Source organism: Podarcis gaigeae (assembly GCF_964106915.1).
Source record: "Podarcis gaigeae genome assembly, chromosome: 3".
NCBI classification, from domain to species: domain Eukaryota; kingdom Metazoa; phylum Chordata; class Lepidosauria; order Squamata; family Lacertidae; genus Podarcis; species Podarcis gaigeae.
In genome coordinates, this window is record NC_139680.1 from 41,559,730 (window position 1) to 41,581,667 (window position 21,938).

At 41.2% G+C, this 21,938-nt stretch overlaps 1 long non-coding RNA gene across 1 annotated transcript; it reads right to left on the reverse strand.

Annotated features, from left to right (window-relative positions):
• Nucleotides 1-208: 208 nt before the first annotated feature.
• Nucleotides 209-3,855, reverse strand: LOC310841232. Its single transcript, XR_014562424.1, has 3 exons — nt 3,691-3,855; nt 624-701; nt 209-359 (listed from the first exon to the last, which is right to left on the reverse strand). It is a non-coding gene; the product is annotated as an uncharacterized lncRNA (long non-coding RNA).
• Nucleotides 3,856-21,938: the final 18,083 nt, after the last annotated feature.

Genomic DNA, 21,938 nt, shown 5'->3' on the forward strand with positions numbered 1-21,938 from the left:
ATTTTTCTCTCTGGTTATCTGACATGTCTCAAAATAGTCTGGTGGAAAATATAAGAGGGTGCCCAATAATTTGTAAGGTATTGTTTAATAGCAAAAGGGATTGTTTTTAATAGTGCACAAGTGGCATATAGTCTCATGAGATGCGCAGATACCACTAGTTGTGGATTAATGACTACCATTTTCTAGGGTCATTAGAGAGAGAGTTTTTTATTTCACTGCATGTTGTCTTGTGCTGTTGTGCGTTTTCTCATTATGCTGTACCCACTCTGTGGACAAGTATTTGGATGGATATTATCTAAGATTGTTGTTCTTGGATAATTAAGGTGAAGGTGCGTAGCTTACAGCTGTTCATTGGCCATCTACAAAGCAATAATGAGAAGAGGAATCACCATTATAATAGTTTCAGTTTATTTGGTGTGCAGATTGTAAACATCACATACAGTAAAGGGTTATCATAGCAGAGAGAGAAAAGTGATGCTGTCCTAAGTATAATCAAACAAACCACAATGAAGAGGACTTTGGCACTCACGTGAGAAATTACAAAGACAAAATTATCAATGCTGCTGGGGACAAGTTTTCACTTATTTAAACTGAGGACTATAAACTGTAAAATAGAGAAACACCTGGGATCCCCTTTCTTCCATCTTCCAGAGTGGCCTCAAAGAGCTGGACTTTCATAAGTGATCAATATTATAATTCTGCTATAAGTAAACGATGGAAAAGTATAAACAAATCAAACCTATATGACTGCGTACAATCTACATTATTAAAATGAATGGCGAAATACGAGGTAGTGTTCATAACATTTACATTATTTTAAATACCTTATTGTCAGCTTGAAGTCATTTAGCAATACTATCCAGTAAATGCAAAGATCTAAGGTGGGAAGCAAAGCTACTTCAAGTATTCTGATTTGCAAGGATTTCCATCCTATAATGCAGTATATTAAACAAATCTACTACAGTACAGTATTTGATTTACTGTAAAACCCATCATGGTCAATTAGTTTTAATTAATGCAAATAGGAACAACAATAAGGGCTCTATCAAATGTACCTACCAGTGGGTGTTTTTTTTAAAAGGGGGAGTTTGGGCTAATATATCAGCAAATGAGGAGCTATAAACATGATTAATAAGCACATTAGACTTTTCTTATCACAGTTTGTTGGCAGTTTTTATCCGGCCACAGCTGAAATTCCATAGAGTTCTTTCTCCTTTTGTATAAAATACAGATTATGTGGAGACAGCCGTCTGAGCAACTGGGGTTTCATCTTGCATGGCCATTAATTTATTATTGCTACTTCAGTATTTCTTATCTATATCAGCCGAGCAATGTAGAACTGTATTTTGGTCATTTTCCAATAAGAAAACAGACTCATATGATGATGGCACCTCTGTCTCTTATATAGGAAGCAGGATTAGCAGTTCATCAGTTCATCTTGAAAGTGGTATACTCAGGCTTTGACTCTGTACTGTAATAAATGTGTGTCCATGTGCTTTAAAGGGACGACCTGACATCTCACAGATGACTATTGCTCCATTAATTATTATTTTAGAAGGCTGGCATTTGTGCAAATGTAAAAAATGTAATAATAAATTACAAGTGAGGCCATGCAACAAAATGTTACAGTTCTGAGTGTTTCTGGTCAGAGATCCAGTTGCTCCACTCTGCTCCTCTTCCCTCATGGTTTTCCTTCCCCCACATTCAACATTCTGGGCCCAGTGAGCATGCTGAGTCCTCATTGGCTGGTTTTATATCTTGCAGGGGGGAGTAGAAGTAGGCGAACACACATGTGCCCAATCCCATAAGCATAACAATATTTGGTTTTTCCATTGATTTCCATGGACAGCTCTTTCTTCTGTCGCTAGAGACAATAAAAAAACATATATGCGAACATACACATACTTGTCCTTCCTCTTGCTTCAAAGCCTATTATTATTATTATTATTATTATTATTATTATTATTATTCTCCTCTCTGACCTTATTCTGAGCTTTGGCCTGCCTAACCTTTCCCCTGCAACTGTTGGCTACTCTTGTATAATCTTCCTTCATGGCTTCTCCTTTCTTCCATTTCTCATACAGTGGTACCTCAGGTTACATACGCTTCAGGTTACAGATGCTTCAGGTTACAGACTCCACTAACCCAGAAATATTACCTCGGGTTAAGAACTTTGCTTCAGGATGAGAACATAAATTGTGCAGCGGTGGTGCGGCGGCAGCAGGAGGCCCCATTAGCTAAAGTGGTGCTTCAGGTTAAGAACAGTTTCAGGTTAAGAACGGACCTCCAGAATGAATTAAGTACTTAACCCGAGGTACCACTGTATATTCTTTTCTCTACCCACTTTCTTCACAACATGCAGAATTTTGCCCACTTCTGCAATCTCACCTCTTACTTCCCTGGCCTCAAAATAAAAAAAGCCCCAAATGCTGCAACCTTTCCCCGTAGGGGCATTGTTCCACCCCCTATTTAATTTAGTTTGCCCTGGTCTAGTTTCACCCTCAGAAGTTTTATCTGAAAGACTTTTAAACAGATGTATTATATATATATATATATATGCAGGTTTTGGTGTCCTCGGGTGTCTTCCCGTGTAAAAGTTGGGGTGTCTAGGCGACGTTTCGACGAGGTCTCACTCGTCATCTTCAGGCTGGTGCTTTCGGCTTCTTGTTACTGGAACAGAGCGGGATCTCAATGTTTGAGTTCCTATAAATACTGTAGAGGGGGTGTGGTGTCTAGCCTCCAATGTTCTGGGCAGAGAGGAAGTTCCCAGGCTAGTGTGCCTTTTCTTCTTTTGTTCCTTAATTACTTGAGAGATACCTTGAGTGATTTCTTGAGTGATATCCTGAGTACCACTTAGGTGGGTCATTAGGTGTGGATTAGTTGCTAAAGTCTTTGTGTCTTGACCTCTTGAACTTTGTGAAGAGTTTTCTTGAGAAGATGGCTGTATTGCACTTAGTTGTGCTTTGGCTTGGCTTCGTGTATAGGGGCGAGCTGTGGTTTTGTGGCTTGTGTCAGCCAGATCTGTGTAGGGATTGCCTAGACACCCCAACTTTTACACGGGAAGACACCCGAGGACACCAAAACCTGCATTCCTGTACCCGTGAAAATCTACGAAAGCATATATATATATATATATATATATATATATATATATATATATAATCTCACTTTCCAAGTGTGAATTGCAACTTAAGCGACTACTTTGAGGAAGAATGATAATTTTTTGGGGGGGAGGAAACCTGGTTTTCCACATACGTGATATAATTCCGGTAAAATCACAATAAAAACCATGGAGTCAGATAAAGCACTTGCTGTAGTCTGTAGTTTGTGCTGCCAATTTTCACATTCTGTCATATAATTACAATTGTCAAGATAACTATCATATCATGAAGATGATAAGTGCTATAAATTATGCACTTTTCTTATGTATTACTATATACAATATTCCTATCACATTATGTGAGCATCCTAAGCCTTGTTCATTCAAGGGCATGAACGTCACCACATGAACTTGTGGACAAGACAATGTTGCCCCCCTCCTCTAAGCCCCCCTCCCAAAGAAAACAGAATTAAGGTATCCTATCTCAGAGAGATGGAGATGGAGATGAATAGCTCAGTCCATTTAATCCTATGGAAAGAAGCTGGGTGTAGCAAAAGAGGCTGATTGTTGTATTGAAAGGACTTTCTTACTCCTTAGAGCAGCCTTGCACAACTTGCGACCTCTCAAACTGGACACAGCCCACCAGGACTTCATAAGTTTCTTGGTTTTGTTGTCTGTCTGATCTACAAAGCCAGGAAGAGTCATAAAGTACATTGAAGGCTTATAGTACACAACTGCTAGGCAGTGTTTGGTTAGGTGGGTCACAATTTGTGCAGGGCGGGCTTAGAATTTGGCTAGAAACTGCCAAAGTAGATTCTACTTTGTTCTGTTTTGACTTTTGAAACTGTGAGCAATACCAGAAATACTGGAAGCCTTTGCCAGTTAACATGACAGTAGGGGTTTTTCCTAACAATTTTCAGGAAATTGGGTACAAACAATGGAGGTGACATTATGAGCAACACACATAGGACTTTGTGTGCCAACCAGCACAAAACAAGTGATGCTGTGGTAACCAACATATGCCAACATAGTCTAACTGTGTTAGTGGAGTCACGCAAACCACTTTATTGTGGGTTTGGGCCAATGGTTTTACAGCCATATAAAAACCAACTTTGAGAACTAATGACTGCATTCGAGGTATATATTTTTTAGTTTCCATTTAAATAAAAGCTGCAAAAGGGACTGAATCTGTCATCAGCTATATATATATATATATGCATGGGAATGTGTCCATATATTGCACACTACAATTTACACTGAGATCCTCTTGCAGCCTAAATTATTTCACAAGTGACATTAACTACCGTATCCTACAGTGTGGCAGTCGAAGACATTTGGCACATATGATGAAAAGCAAAGAGGCATCAAACAAAGGGGAAATAACAACTTAAAGAGAGAGAGGCAGAGTTGAAAGAAAAGAACATTAAAACAAAATAACAAAGAATGTAAACAGATTATAGATACAGAGTGCCTGGGATCTTCTAATGGCTGGAAAAATAGATGACAGATTAAAATGATAAGGCATGTCAGAAAGAACAAAGTCTCTGTGTGTGCATCATTCAGAAGAAGGGATGAGAGTCAAAAGGTTAAGTGTGGGTAGCAATGAATATGAATAATGAGGACTAGAATAACTAAAAGGCAAGTGTGGTTCATAAATCAATTCTAGCACAATTTAGGCTTTGGAAAACATCTGCTATAGCCTATAAAATTAGGAGAAACCTATGGCTAGGCATCGTTGTATCCATGTAAAATTATTTTAAGTTACACATCTTCGCTAAATAAATGGAGTGCACCTGGATCAGGCCAAAGGCCTATCTAGCCCAACATCCTGTTCTTTACAGTGACCAATCAGACCCAGTTGGCAATCCCATAAGCAGGACCGGAAGCCAATGGTCCTCTCCTGATGTTGTACTCCTGAAACTACCCTTTATAGGAATACTGCCTCATCATGGATTGGAAATATTCCATGCTTAGAAGATTAAGCAATCCATTTTACGTATGCACTTGAGGGGAAGAACATAGTTCACCCTTCCACTTAGACAAGATTTACTCTCATGGAAACCTTGCCGGTTCTTCTTTAGCAAGACGTGTTCTCTTATATGTTTGGTAATCTTTAACGATGCTTTCCACCATATTTCCTGGAACAGTTCTTAAGCTATGTGGCCTATACTTTCCTGGATCCCCCTGGATTCATTGCTTTTTCTCCCCCCCCCCAAAAAAAATTGCTGTTACTTTGGCCACTTTCCAGTCTTCAGCCATGGAACCTGAATTTTTTTAAAAAAACACACCATATTTATTGAAATTTTCAAGAAATACAGAAAAAGAAAAGAAAAGAGCGAACAAAGAAAAAAGAGAAGAAAAATTAAAAAAGAAAGAAAGAAAAAATATTCACCTTTTAAGCCTTATTTTCAATAACATATTTCCATGACTTCCCCACACCTCCCCTTCTTGTATTCCAATTCCATTTATTTGATTCAACAAGTTCTTATCCCCAATTTTTGACCTTATTATATTTAGTTCATTATTATATTTAGTTCATTTTATATATCCAATTCTACCTTATAATCCTCAATCTTTATACATTAAAATCTTTTTCTAAGATCGACCCCTTTTTTGTACTAATAACAGAACAAAATAAAAAGAAGAAGAAATCAAAATATAGTTATACACCCTTTGGATTCCCAAACTCCCCCCCCCCCTTTCCCGGTTTCAATCCCCAATGTTTATCAGTCTCTCTGCTCTCAGCCTGGAGACCTTACATCCGAGGCTCTCAATTCTCTCTCAGTTCGTCTTTGCCAGTTTTTTTGGTAGTCCTTTATGTAAAACCTCAAATCTCGGAGAAACCCTGTCTCGATAATGTCCATTTTTCTTCCAGCCAGACCTCTATATTCATAAGTGGAGCTCAAATCTTGTTTCTTAATCCTTTTGAATCTAAATGTCCCAAAAGCTCCAACTTCCTTCTTGATCAAATTTGTAATCCATAGGTCTTCAGGTCTCCACATAGGGAGGTCTCTCCATTCTTCATTTTCCAATTCAAGCCAAATTTTCATCATCCAGTTCTTATTTTCCTTTATGCCCTTCCTGCCAGGCCTCTGGCCTTCCTTAACCTTCTGCAGCATTGTAGCTCCTCCTTCATTTCCCTCCAGATCATCATATATCTCTTGTTCCACTTTCTCAGATTTATCAAATTTCTTTTCCTGCTCAGCTGCAAAGACTTTTATTTCCGCTACAAGGGCTTTTTGTTCAGCAACAGAGACTTGAGTCAAGTCCCTTCCAGTTTCAGTAAAATTATTTACTGTTTCATTCAGTGTAATTACCCTTGTAGCCAAAATATCACTCTGTTCTTGAAGCTTTCCCAGGAGATAAAAAGTCCTGTTCAGCTCAATGAGTATTTTTCCACTTGCAGCCATTCTTGCAGTGTCCCAGAACCCCCTCTAGAGGGATTATGGTTAATCCTTCTAATTCCATTCCCAAAGTCAAAATAACTTGTTTCTCTTTGTTTTCAACAGTTTATAACCAAATTCTAACAAATCCAACCGGCAAAGGCAGCAGAAACAATGTTTCTTTTTATTCCCCAACTTTGACAGCTAATTTTGACAGCTGTCAAAGTCCTCTGTATCTTTTCAACAGGTTCTCTCGCGGATCACTCCCGGGTCCCGGGGGGTTACACTTCAGCTCTAAAAATCAACTCTTATCCTCCAGCAAAATTACTTGTACTGTCCAATCGTGAAATTAATTACTTTTATCCAGTAAAGAAGAAGTTAGTTATTTAGTCCTTGCTTTAAGTTGTTTACAAGGCGGGGAGACGGACTTCCTTTTTACGTCTTCCCCGATTGTGCCAATTTCCAAAAGAAGATTTCTCTTTTAAGTCCAATTTCCGTATTACTCACGGGTTGTTGCTTTAAATCCAGATGTTCAAAGGAAAAAGTCAGTGCTCTCCGTCCATGGCATGCGGCTTCACTCAGCAGGGGAAGCAGAGGACTCTCAACACCACGCCGCTCCCCGTCCCCCGTTCCTCAGCCTTTAAAAAGGCTCCTTCGCGGGTCGGGGGGCACAAATGGTGCCCACCGAGTCACCAAGTCCACAGGCTTCTGCGCCTGTGGTTTTTTAGGGTCCCCGTGTCACCGCCACGACAGGACCTGACCCCTGCTGAGCAGATTCCCTCCAGAGATCGGAGGGAATCCGCCATTAGGCGATGGCGCTAACCCGGAAGTCCATGGAACCTGAATTTAGGGGAAAGTCGTATATTTTTGATAGAATATCAGAAACTGCTCATTGGAGTTCTTTAAGAAATTTTAGGGATCCAGCAATTTTCTTTCTTTTAAAAAACAGCTTTGTCTCTTGTCACTGCTATTGGTCTCTGATCCTTCCTGAGAGTCTGTTCAGGCGCAGGGATCTGCCCTACATCTTACACCCCGCCCCAAAAGAAAGACTTGAGACAAGAGTTTTGGTTAAAGAGCTACAGCTTTATTAAGCAAATAAACTCAGGGAATTGTAGCAAACAGGATTGATAAGATCAATCCATTCAGGCAACCAATTAGGGTCAGACCAAAGGGAACATATTTCCCACTCTCCCCTGAGGGTCACCCTACGCTACCCTAGCAGCAGAGCAGAGTATTATTTGTTCGGTGTTTGTCTCCACCTGCTCTCCCAAAGTCATGCTGAGGGAGCTGCTGTTAGCTCCACACCTCCCCAGTGTTCAGAAGTGTTTGAGGACAAGGAATATACCTCATTTTAACCCCTGCCCCCAGCTGGCTGGCAGTGAGAGGTGGATTGGGAAACCCTTCCCCAAGCTGTAGGAAGAAGAAGAAGAAGAAGAAGAAGAAGAAGAAGAAGAAGAAGAAGAAGAAGAAGAAGAAGATTTTGGATTTGATATCCCGCTTTATCACTATCCAAAGGAGTCTCAAAGCGGCTCACAATCTCCTTTCCCTTCCTCCCCCACAACAAACACTCTGTGAGGTGAGCGGGGCTGAGAGACTTCAGAGAAGTGTGACTGGCCCAAGGTCACCCAGCAGCTGCATGTGGAGGAGCGGAGACGCGAACCCGGTCCCCAGATTACGAATCTACCGCTCTTAACCACTACACCACACTGGCTCCTCAGTACACCACAGTGCTCCCCAGGGTAAAATATCATGTTTCATTCTCCCTGCCTACCCAGCCTGTCACAGACAAACCCAGCTCGTTTCCCCTGTAGAGGTGTGAGGAATATTCAGCGACTCTGCTGGTGTGTTTGCACTGCTCTGGACTCTCTGCCACCTTGCCCCTCCACCTCTCCAGCCCAGCTTGCAGCAGCAGCAGCAGCACAGTCAGAGAGAGGTCAGGCGATAGGTGCATCCCCACCACACTGTCCGTTGTTGCTGCTGCCACCTTCCTTTTCCTTTTCCATCTCTGTCCTTCTACACAGATCCTAGGCAGGGCTCCAGCTACACAAAGAGAGAGCTTAGCAGTCCTCTCATTGTTGAAAAGAAAGGAGCTGCAGGCGTGTTAGAAAAATCTGGCGAGGAGGAATTGCTATGCCTAAATTGACAAGTGACCTCCTGGCTCTACTCTACAGTTCTTGCCCGAATGAGCAGGTCCTTATTTTGCAACTTAGCCATCGTAATTTATAACAGGAATGTTTAATGCTATGGAAATCAAAAATACGAAGTTTGGGTAAAGGTACTTAAGGGGTTTTGAACAGGTCATTTTTCTCTATGACTTGGGACTTCCTTGCAGTATTCCTTGGTAAATTGAGGCATTTGGTTAAGCGGCTGCTAGCTGGCGGCATTTCAGAATGCTGCAGTTATGGTTGGGCAGGCACCTGTTCATGTTATTAAGACACTGCCTGATCCTTCGAATGCCCCACTGGCCCAAGCTCTCCGTCAAGGCTGTAAGTGCTGTAGCCATTACAGGGTCAACAGGTTACTATGCAGTAATGCAGAGATTAGAACCATAAGGGACCCAGCAGCATATTATGTTGCTTTTACATACAATCAGAAATTGAAATTAAAGCGCAATAAATCCATCCACCGTGTTTGTCATTTTCAGCCATCAGCAAGCAGCGTGAGAGGAAAGAGTTCGTCAGGCACCGTTCCTTGTACTGCCGGAGTCTGCACTGAATCAACATTTTTCCTCCCATGTTACTCATTCGCTCATGAGTGAATCATATTTATTTTAATGGGGCTCAGACAGGAGCCAGTGTGCTTGGCTGTCTGGGTTGGTTTTGAGGCTTAGGGCATGTCTGCACTGCAGTTTATCTTACCTCAGAACAGGCATGTGATTGGTTTGCTGTGCTTAGGTTGCACATTTTCCTGGCCCCTTCTGTAATGTGAATTACTCCTGTAGTTGGTATACGGTGGATTTTGAGGGATTCCCCTTTGGTTGCCATGTTTTGTGGCAGGTTGGTTACTTAACAGGAAAGAAGAATGAACCCTCCTCCAATTTACAACCATTTCCTTGCCTGGTCACCTGCAACTAATTCTTGCTTGCCATAGGTGACTAACAGCCCAATCATATTCATTGCATTGATTTTATTTACTTAATAATATTTGTATATTGTTAACATTAAAAGAAACTTCAAATTGGTTTGGGGGGAAGATGTATATTAAAACAGTTTAAAACATAGAACCCACATCATAGGTGACAGGGAAGACATGTACATATGTATTCAGAAGTCCTACTGAGTTCAATGGGGCTTTATCTCAGGAGACTGAAGACAGGATTGCAGAAATGTGAGCATTTTGTTTAGTCGTTTAGTCGTGTCCGACTCTTCGTGACCCCATGGACCAGAGCACGCCAGGCACTCCTGTCTTCCACTGCCTCCCACAGTTTGGTCAGACTCATGTTTGTAGCTTCGAAGACACTATCCAACCATCTCGTCCTCTGTCGTCCCCTTCTCCTTGTGCCCTCCATCTTTCCCAACATCAGGGTCTTTTCCAGGGAGTCTTCTCTTCTCATGAGGTGGCCAAAGTATTGGAACCTCAGCTTCACGATCTGTCCTTCCAGTGAGCACTCAGGGCTGATTTCCTTAAGAATGGATCGGTTTGTTCTTCTTGCAGTCCATGGGACTCTCAAGAGTCTCCTCCAGCACCATAATTCAAAAGCATCAATTCTTCAACGATCAGCCTTCTTTATGGTCCAGCTCTCACTTCCATACATCACTACTGGGAAAACCATAGCTTTTACTATACGGACCTTTGTTGGCAAGGTGATGTCTCCCCTTTTTAAGATGCTGTCTAGGTTTGTCATTGCTTTCCTCCCAAGAAGCAGGCGTCTCTTAATTTCGCGGCTGCTGTCACCATCTGCAGTGATCATGGAGCCCAAGAAAGTAAAATCTCTCACTGCCTCCATTTCTTCTCCTTCTATTTGCCAGGAGGTGATGGGACCAGTGGCCATGATCTTCATTTTTTTGATGTTGAGCTTCAGACCATATTTTGCGCTCTCCTCTTTCACCCTCAATAAAAGGTTCTTTAATTCCTCCTCACTTTCTGCCATCAAGGTTGTGTCATCTGCATATCTGAGGTTGTTGATATTTCTTCCGGCAATCTTAATTCCGGCTAGGGATTCTTCCAGCCCAGCCTTTCGCATGATGAATTCTGCATATAAGTTAAATAACCAGGGAGACAATATATAGCCTTGTCGTACTCCTTTCCCAATTTTGAACCAATCAGTTGTTCCATATCCAGTTCTAACTGTAGCTTCTTGTACCACATAGAGATTTCTCAGGAGACAGATGAGGTGATCAGGCACTCCCATTTCTTTAAGAACTTGCCATAGTTTGCTGTGGTCAACACAGTCAAAGGCTTTTGCATAGTCAATGAAGCAGAAGCAGATGTCTTTCTGGAATTCTCTAGCTTTCTCCATAATCCAGCGCATGTTTGCAATTTGGTCTCTGGTTCCTCTGCCTCTTCTAAATCCAGCTTGCACTTCTGGGAGTTCTCGGTCCACATACTGCTTGAGCCTTCCTTGTAGAATTTTAAGCATAACCTTGCTAGCGTGTGAAATGAGTGCAATTGTGCGGTAGTTGGAGCATTCTTTAGCACTGCCCTTCTTGGGGATTGGGATGTAGACTGATCTTCTCCAATCCTCTGGCCACTGCTGAGTTTTCCAAACTTGCTGGCATATTGAGTGTAGCACCTTAACAGCATCATCTTTTAAAATTTTAAATAGTTCAGCTGGAATACCATCACTTCCACTGGCCTTGTTATTTGCAGTGCTTTCTAAGGCCCATTTGACTTCACTCTCCAGGATGTCTGGCTCAAGGTCAGCAACCCCACTACCTGGGGTGTACGAGACATCCATATCTTTCTGGTATAATTCCTCTGTGTATTCTTGTCACCTCTTCTTGATGTTTTCTGCTTCTGTTAGGTCCTTACCACTTTTGTCCTTTATTATGGCAATCTTTGAACGAAATGTTCCTTTCATATCTCCAATTTTCTTGAACAGATCTCTGGTTCTTCCCATTCTGTTGTTTTCCTCTATTTCTTTGCATTGCTCGTTTAAGAAGGCCTTCTTATCTCTTCTTGCTACTTTTTGGAAATCTGCATTCAATTTCCTGTATCTTTCTCTATCTCCCTCGCATTTTGCTTTCCTTCTCTCCCCCGCTATTTGTAAGGCCTCACTGGACAGCCACTTTGCTTTCTTGCATTTCCTTTTCATTGGGATGGTTTTCATTGCTGCCTCCTGTATAATGTTGCGAGCCTCCATCCATAGTTCTTCAGGCACTCTGTCTAGCAAATCTAAATCCTTAAACCTGTTCCTCACTTCCACTGTGTATTCATAAGGGATTTGATTTATATTGTATCTTACCGGCCCAGTGGTTTTTCCTACTTTCTTCAGTTTAAGCTTGAATTTTGCTATAAGAAGTTGATGATCTGAGCCACAGTCAGCTCCAGGTCTTGTTTTTGTTGACTGTATTGAGCTTCTCCATCTTTGGCTGCAGAGAATATAATCAATCTGGTTTCGATGCTGCCCATCTGGTGATGTCCACGTGTAGAGTCGTCTCTTGTGTTGTTGGAAAAGAGTGTTTGTGATGACCAGCTTGTTCTCTTGACAGAACTCTATTCGTATCAAGATCATTCTATCATTTTTGAGATTGCATCCCAGTATTGCTCTCGCCACTCTTTTGTTGACAATGAGGGCCACTCCATTTCTTTGGCGGGTTTCTTGCCCACAGTAGTAGATATGATGGTCATCCGAACTGAATTCGCCCATTCCCGTCCATTTTAGTTCACTGATGCCCAGGATGTCAATATTTATTCTTGCCATCTCATTTTTGACCACATCCAACTTACCCAGGTTCATGGTTCTTACATTCCAGGTTCCTATGCAATATTTTTCTTTACAGCATTGGACTTTTCTTTCGCTTCCAGGCATATCCGCAACTGAACGTCCTTTCGGCTGTAGCCCAGCCGCTTCATCAGCTCTGGATCTACTTGTACTTGTCCAGTAGATCTTCCCCAGTAGCATGTTGGACGCCTTCCGATCTGAGGGGCTCATCTTCCAGCGTCATAACTTTTATATGCCTGTTGTCTTTGTCCATGGAGTTTTCTTGGCAGGGATACTGGAGTGGCTTGCTGGTTCCTCCTCCAGGTGGATCACGTTTGGTCAAAACTCTCCACTATGACCTGTTCATCTTGGGTGCCCTGCTCGGCATAGTTCATAGCTTCTCTGAGTTCTTCAAGCCCCTTCGCCACGGCAAGGCAGTGATCCATGAAGGGGATCCATGTGAGCATTTACAAACCTGCAATACAGAAACAAGGAAAGGGTTTAAAAAACCAACTATAAGCTATGCGATATTACTATTACAAAATATTTGTATATACAGAATCTAATAAATATATACAATGTCAAATATATGTTGGAAATGCAAAGGTAATGAGGGTACATTTTTCCATATGTGGTGGACCTATAAAATTGCAAAAAAAAACATATTGGGAAATGATATACAATGAATTAAAGAACATGTTTAAAATGACTTTTAGTAAAAAAACAGAGACTTTTCTTTTAATAGGAGAAGAAATCCCCAAAGAGAAAAAGGTCCTATTTATGTATGTGACAACAGCGGCCAAAATGTTATACACCCAAGGAAGGAAAGAAGAAAGAAGAATAGATAGCGAAATTGATGGACTATGCCGAAATGGTGAAAATGACAGGGAAGATCAGACACCAAGAAGATAAAAGATTTTAAAATGAATGGATAAATTTTGTAGAATATCTCAAGGAGCAGTGTAAACATTTAAAAACATTAGCAGGCTTAGAATAGCACTAGTGATATAATTAAGGTAAATTTTGAAAGAAGGGAAATGAGTAAAATAAAGAAAGAAATAAAGATGCAGAAAAGATAGTAGGTAATGATGGGAAACTGGGGGGTGGGGGGGAGTCCGGGGGTTGAGAACCTCCAAAAGCTAAATGTTTTGTTGTGTTGATATGAGTGTAAAAATGTAAGCAAAAAATTGTCAAAGAATTACACCAAAAAAATAATATAATAAATATATTTATAAAAAGGGAAGGAGGTAAGGATACCAACGAAGCAAAAGAAAAGAAAGAAAAAAGAAAAGAAAAGAAAAGAAAAGAAAAGAAAAGAAAAGAAAGCAACAGCTGTAGTTGGTAAGGAAGAGATGGACAACAGTTCTGGAATATAACAGGTCACAATTTGTATATGATTACATATAGGCAACTTAATTTACATCAATAGACAGATAAATGGGGGAGCAGATGGCAAGCTGTCTATATTCTTTTCAGCCTGAAGAACTGGTCTGGTTGTCTATGCTACAGCCACCCTCCCTATTCCACCTGCTGTACAGTTGTGAGTGCCCTGAACAAAGCCTGCCTTATTCCATCCTAAAATGGATAACCCAAGGAAAGGGAGACGTGGAGAAAAATGCTTATCCTTGTCCAATCAGAACAACAACCCTTTCCTGGATTTCTCAGTAAAGCAACAGACTGGGATGACTTGACAAGGAAGTGTGAGTGGACTGCACTACCTGAGGCTGAGCCATGTGGCGTGAGAACTTACATTAGCCTGTCCCAAAATGTACACCAGAATCTCTTGAGATTTGGAGATTTTAAGATTTACCCTCCTCTTGCAATGACTGGGAGCCCCTGAATCACCATGACATCTCTTTCTTCTGGCTGCAACACCTGTGCAGCTCTCCTGGGCCCAGTGGCATGTGGTCGGTGGACTAGGGGGACTAGGCTAGTTCCCTAAATGTTCCCCTACTGCCTCCTTCCCAGAGCCTGGGAAGCTTCTGCGCAGCTTAGGGAGGAAGGCGTGATGCTCACACACACACACACACACACACACTCCCATTCCCATCACTGTCACAAGATGGCACCTCCAGCCCTAACTGTTCCCCTATGAAAAATTTCACTGCACACCACTGCCTGGGCCCCACAGCCACACCTCAACAATGACTGCACGTATTGTCTCTTCCTGTCCTGCAGTCACGTAGCTTGGGGAGGGTGGGGCGCACTGGGCGGCACTTATCTTGGTGGCGCCCAAGGTAATGCCCAAGTCCAGGTACTCCAGAGCCCGGTGTGCAGCTTCCAAAAGTAGTGCAGCCCGGGGCTGTGCTTGAAGGCTACCGAGTTGCTGTGTCCTCCCTTCCCAGCCACCAGAAGACAAGTGAGAAGGACGCAACTGGTCCACAGCATGCCTGAGCCACAGTGTCTCTCCTGGGAGTGATGCAGTGGCTCAGGCGCCTGCAGGCACTGCGCCCCCCCCCCGAAAGCAGTGTGGGGCTAGTCTCTGCCTGCCACATTTCCCTCATCTGCCCTCCAGCTGAGGGCTAGGTGGTGAGCGGACTCCTTGCAGGCTCCACACTTCTCGAAAAAGCAACATGGGCCTGCAGGGCGACCAAGTGGAATGTGGCAGCTCAGGTGCTGGGATTCTGGCAACACACCCTGTCCCGCCCCGCGGGCAGCTTGTCTCACCCCATGGGCAGTTTGCAGGGCACACACGCCACTCACATGGCTAATTATGCCACTGCTATCATGCAAAGTCCTTCTCATCAAAGGCACCACAATAGGTCAGGAGCAAGGAGCTTGTCCTTGACCACAGGTTATTATCCCATTTCCAGATAGTCTCTTCTCATGTGGTTTGAAAGTCTATGGTAACATGTAGAAACTTATATGAACAACAAGCACCTACATTCTGTTGATTCTCATATGTGATGTAGACATTGCAGACCAGCTATACAGTGAGAACTGATTTAAATGGTCAACGAACTAATTTGTCATGGGTAGAATTTGTCAGTTATTTTACACCAACACACTGATTTATTTCTCATTTATTTTAAATTTGTCCACACCACTTTCCTTTCCTTTTTGAAAAAATCCAGTGCTGTGTACAAAAAACAAAAGTTTAAAATATGTAAGAACACATAAAACCAACCCAAATCATCAATAAAAAAACGAACAGCAGCAAGGCGATCTCAAAGTCTCTTTGAAAAGAAAGTTATTGGTCTTTGAACATTTGGGAGGGTGAGGGACCTTGAAAATGTCAAACATACAGCAGAGCACAATAGCGCCAAACAAAACCTCAGACTTTGATCCTTCACATTGTTGTTTGGGATAAAGTCCAGTTATCTCAATGGAACAAGCTTCCAAGCAAACAACTAGCTACTCTGAGCACCCGCTCTTAAATGTGTGCCACTGAGAATCTGGCATAAAATCCATTGTCCATCTGGTGCTTACAAGAGAACCACGACTGATCAAAGCTGCACTGATACAGCCTTGTAGCTATCATACATAATACCCTCCTATGCAGCCAATTTTTGCCACAGGAAGCAGGGCTTTTTTTCCCCAGCTGAAACTCACCAGAACTCAGTTCCGGCACCTCTCAGGTGGGTACCATTGCCGTTTTAAGATAATGATAGAGGTACGGTATTCCTGGTAAGTTCTGGCACCGCTTTTTCTAGAAAAATAGCACTGACAGGAAGTATTGTGACCATGCAATACTTCAAACATGGTTCTTATCCACATGCTTTAATTATCCTTTCTTCATGTTCTTGCCATAGAGTGGGTGTACAAAGAAGGGGGGGGGGGAGGAAGTATGAGAAGCAGCTTGAGGACAGCCTGTGAACTTAGCAGACCAAACTAGGTAGCAGCAGCCTGAGCAGTTTGGCCAATTAGTTAGCCACACATTTGGCACACTACTGCTTGTTTAGCAAATTGTGATTAGGACGCCAGTTGGACAAGCCAGTGAGTGATATATGTGTACTGTGGGCCACCAGGGAAATGTCTTGTATACCAGGGTTGTCTCAGATCTTTCCCCCAACTTCAATTGATCCCACTACGCAAGATCAGTAGTAGTTTAATCAGCAAAACAGTGCATGCATCTGAACTCCTTACTTAGAGAGCATTATCTCAACATTCCTTCTTCCTGCCCCTGACCAGAGAAGCAAATGCAGTCAGAATAGAGCAATTACAAGGCTGCAAGAGCCTTGTGACTATTGGCTCGAAACAGATGTCTGAGTTGTTAGTCGTTTGCCTGAGTAACAGCTATAAACAAGCCCCAGAGCTGGTCGCCAGAAACATATGGGAGGTTGCATCAGTTGAGTGGTGCCAACATTCTTGGGATGTAGGCCAGCCCTAGAATTTCTCAGCTCTGGGCTGTGGACAATCCCACACAAATTGGGATTATTAGCAGGTATTCACAAAGCCATCTAATGTTACCTCTCAACTCTTTCAGCCTCTTCCAACCGAACTTTGTTTCAAACTGATAATTCCTCAAAACAAAACCATCCAAAGCTTCAATAAAGCTGTTTGTGGGCTTTCTGCAAGAATACTGTATAAATTTTCCAAGGCATCACTCCCATTCCAGACGGATATTAAGAATGTGGCATGCTGCTGTTCTTTTCCTCCAATATGCACGCCATACTATTTTATTTTTAAGTCTTGTAAAGGATGGCTGTGGGTGTAACATCCCGTGACATGTAAAAAGCAGATCTGCCTGTGGGAAGTGCTAGGAAAAATGGACCCTTCCAGGTTACTTTTTAATTAGAGGCGAGACTTTTAAAAAAAGAAGACAATGGAGTTAGGCTTGACAAACAGCAGGCTATTTAAGTATCCCAATTACGGAGTACCTAGAATCAAATAATTTATGTGCTGCTAATCTCCTGGTAATCCTTGGGGTGTTGCCAAAGTGTAACCCTTGCGATTACTCTTCTGCTTCTTACACAGATTTGCTTTCCTGCTATGGCTGAGGTTTTTCCCTCTGCCCCGCGCCCGCCTGCCCGCCATCATTTCCACCGCCCCCCAGGTTATGTTTGGCATCGCTCATTGAAAAAGCCACAGTTACCTTACAGCCAAACCGCCGGACCAAGTTTAGCTGAGATGAATAAGCAACAGCTCATCTGCGACAGAGCCTTTGGTGGAAGTGTGGCCAATTAGTCACACGTTTGGTGTTCTAATTAGGCAGCAGCTTGGCCTTTCAGAAAATGTGCTGTTGATTTAGGTACTTCCTCAAACAATGCTAAATTGTGTTATGTGAAATTCAATTAGTTCTTTTTTTCCCTCCCCCCTCCCTTAAATGTTTCCACATCTGTTATTCTTTAAACATAAAGTGATGAGGAGAGAAGGAGAAGTGAAAAGCCAGAGTCTCCATTGGTGAAATATGTTAGGCCTCTGGGACTAGCCCTTTCTCCAGTTTTTGACCCTGAACAGTGATATACAGGAAGGAACAAAGTTGGAGAGCTATCATGGTGGAACCCTTGAAAGTAAATCATTATACAAGAAATACTGCAACTATAAGGGAACGTAATCTCTTATGATAGCTGTAAAATGGGAGGTTTGTTTGAAAACGGATGGCATGAGAAAAGTACCATTAAGAATGTTAAATTTAGTCTTGAGTAATAGATTCTTAAAGCAATATTTTTTACACGTTAACATCTTTTTAAATGATTATTTAATAGTGCATTTGTTTAACAATAAAAACACGGATCTATAACAATTAAGGTCTGATGTACATAGGCTATGTCATGATTTAATTTTTTTCCTGATTATAAGATGTCCTGTTAGGATGGGCATTTTGATGGGAAATTTGGAAGTAGACTCCCCTCAGGGAGGAGTTGCATGTATTCTGCCATACTAAACCATTTTGCCATTTGGTTCGATTTTCCAATTATAGTGAAGCTCTTTAATTCCACAGTGCTGTCCTTCCTACCTCCCGATACCAAGACAAAAGTATGTCGATGGCTACTTAAATGCTCCTAGGCACATGCTCTACAGTTTTTCTCGGCAAGCTTACCAGTTAAGGCGAAACATAGTGGCTCTGGTGAAACCTGCTGCTGTCTAAAGGTGACATTGTACATGCATTCAATCCTTGTTACTGTTATCACCTTTTCACTGGTCAACTTTTCAGACCTTATCTGTTACTCTGGCAGGCCATGCTTCAGGTTTGTCAGAGGCCGGATATACCCTGTGTGGCTTTTTGATGATGTATCTTGATAAGATTTGTAGAACATGAGAGATGGAGTTGTCAGCACCATTTTATGGCACCTCTGTACACGCCAGAAAATGAAAATATTTTCAGAAGTGATAGCGTTATTTTGACTGGCGACAGGGACTTTTAGGACAATAAATCTGTAAGGGCAGTTCAATTTAAACTTAAGTAAAAGGCTTGTCAAGGTAAAAAGTGCTGAGGATGGGTGTGGGTTTTGACTGGTGAGTGCATCTCTTAGGAAAGATTTGAGACTTCTATTTTTAAAAAATTGTTGAAAGATAATGAAATTTTCCTTCCTTGATATAATAAGATGTTAAACACCCCTAACAGTTTTCTCAGTATTTACGGGAGGGTCTTGACATGGCATCTGAGGAAAATAAGCCATGATGCAGAATATCTGAGGGGGGTGGGGGAAATTACCGCATGTGAAATCATGAGAAGCAAAACTGGAAAGTAATAAAACCTCATTAATACAAATGTTCCAGAGACAATTCCTTAAATGTTCAGATATTTACATGATTGGCTAATTAGGACTTCTGCTTAAACAGAAACAAGGAGACATAGCAAAATGTGACCCCAGAAATGCAAGGTACTGAACTTGGATTGTCAGGAGATCCAGATAAATGGGACATTGTATCATCTGAGGTTCTTCGTTGGGTTTCCCCTCCATGAGAGGCTTGGAGGACAGCAACACAAGAATGGGCCTTTTTTTTTTTTTTTTGCAGTTGCTCCCCACTTGTGGAACGCTCTCCCTTGGGAGGCTAGCCTGGCACCTTCATTGCATTTCTTTAGGTAGCAGGTGAAAACATTTCTCTATAACCAGGCCTTTGACTGATTTAACATTATATGACCTTTTAAATGTGTTGTGGATAGGGGATTATTGGCTTGTATTTGTATTTGTTTTGTTATGTATTTTGTGCTCTCATTTTGTATTTTTATGTTGTGAACCACCATGTGATCTTTGGATCCTTGGATCTTTGTATACAAATTTAATTGATTGCTTTATTTAATAATAATAATAATAATAATAATAATAATAATAATAATAATAATAGTAATATGTTTAAAGTCTGGGGTGGTCAGATACTTCTGAAGAAGTGTTATTTTTCACAGATATCTGTTTAAACTTATTTGATAATTATAATAATTTAATAGCACCATTTGCCAAAGAAGCATCAAGAAAAGATCATTTTAAGCTTTATATACAAGCAGAAACAACCCCCCCCCCCGATAGCCAGATGTTCATTGGGAAAATGGCAAGTCAAAGAGGTTTCTTCAGTTGTAATCCGAGAAACTGGGTGCAGACTTTTTTCAATACCTAATATCTGTCCTGGGTTGATTAGAAGCTAGCAGTGTTTGACATTATGTTGAAAAGGGGGAAAGCACAAAGCTAAATGCATACAGTTGAATGAGATAATAAATAACATTAATGATCTCCATTTAGTTATGGACAATTTGCTTACCTAGGATGATGGCCCATTGAACATAAAGGTAAAAATCCATAGGATTGCAATGTGATACATGCCAAGCCAGGTACATTAAGGCACTGAAATCTATTGCTCTGGGGTCCAAGCCCCTGTTTGCACATGTGAAGGAGAGGACACAGGGGTATTGCTGTGTGCAAATAGACCCACATCTGGATTCCAGATGTAAATACAGCCCATATCTAGCTTCCAGGAGCTATGGGGTATGAAGTTGTTAGGTATTTACTTAAGATCTTTTAAAATTTATTTTAAAAAACAAGTAAAGGGTATAATTAAATTAGTAAAACACACCAATACCTGAATATTGACATTTGAAATTGAATTGCATTTGCATTTTGAATTATTTTACAAATAGAAGAACAAACCTAAACACAGAGGTTGTAACCTGCTGAGTTCTACTCAGGGAATATCCATTGAAATTAATGGTCCTAAATTAGTCATAGCCATTGATGCTAATGGCTCTGCTTTGATTCTGACTAACATTGGCTACAGCTCAGATAGTTGAATTAGCTTAGAAGTTGGGGGCGGGGATGAAAAATCCAAATCTGGTAACCAGATAGAATTAATTTGGGATATAGCAGGAATGATTTTGTAATATTTGGGCTGAAATCCTATGCAACGCACAAGAAGGAAAGAGAGAAAAACAAGTTTATACATTATTAAAATGAAATCATTTTGTATTTGAAAGTACAAGATCAAAACAGAATAATTCAGGGACCAGTTCGCCATTTTGAAATAACGTCTATTATCTTATCCCTCTGTATATTATCTTTATTACTATAATATTAATATTATAATACAGCAATAATCTTATTATTATTTTGGGATATCCCATGACAGAAAAGAAATGTGCTAGTTAAAACCTAAAGGTAACCAGACTTTCAAAAGTATGTTTCACTGAAACGCAGGATACATTTTCTTGCGCTAATAGTTGCATATTGGGGGGAAATTAAACCTGTTTTTCTTACATCTGAAATGAGTGAAATCATGGAGTTTTATAAACAAAAAATTAATCACATTATGTCTCTCATTTGAACAAGGCAATCCTGCTTTTCTTCAGAGTTAGCTTAAGAATGTAAGGTATTGCACTTAATTCCAAAATGAACGTCCTTTAGATCAGGCCAAAAAAGAAAAGATGAATGAAAGAATAATAGCGTGATTGGTTAGCAAAGCTTTCAGCAGCCTGACAACTTTGCTGAGAATGTATCCAGGCAGAACCACCGTGTTCTTGTACCACCCTGGCATCACAGGGCGGACATAACGCTGAACTCACAGCCAAGCCCATCTCACAATTATTGCCTCCCACTAGTGTTGATTGAATGACCTGCTTACTCATAGAAAATGCCCTGTTCTTAAACTTTTCACTCAGAATAAAAAACCTATCAATCTGCATTTCCAGCGAGCCTATCTACATTCTTAATTCAGACTACTTAAGAACTCAGACTCCCTTAAGTGTGGGAGTAACTGTGTTTCTTGGAATTGGCCTTAATGGGGAAAAGTGAAGCCAGAGGAGATTCTGGTTTTCATCTTCCCTGTAATAAAGGGCTCCCTATCCAAGACAAGAACAGTTGCTTTACACATGCATACACACACAGTCCACAGCCCTTTTTTTTAAAAGCTGTAATTCACATTATTTGCTCTGGTGTCTTTTACATCCCCTTCATTTTCCTTTTCACATGTGCTTATCATAACTCAAGGAGTTACCCGTATTTTTCGCTCTATAACACGCACCAGACCATAACACGCACGTAGTTTTTAGAGGAGGAAAACAAGAAAAAAGATATCCTAAACGAAATAGTGGATATATGATTTTTGTGGTTCATGCTGTGGCCACAGACATGTGATCTGACTGTGAGTTTGAAGTAGCCCAATGCAAAAATCCTGAGGATCCATGTGGATCCATGCTTTGTAACCACGGAGGAGGGAAGGA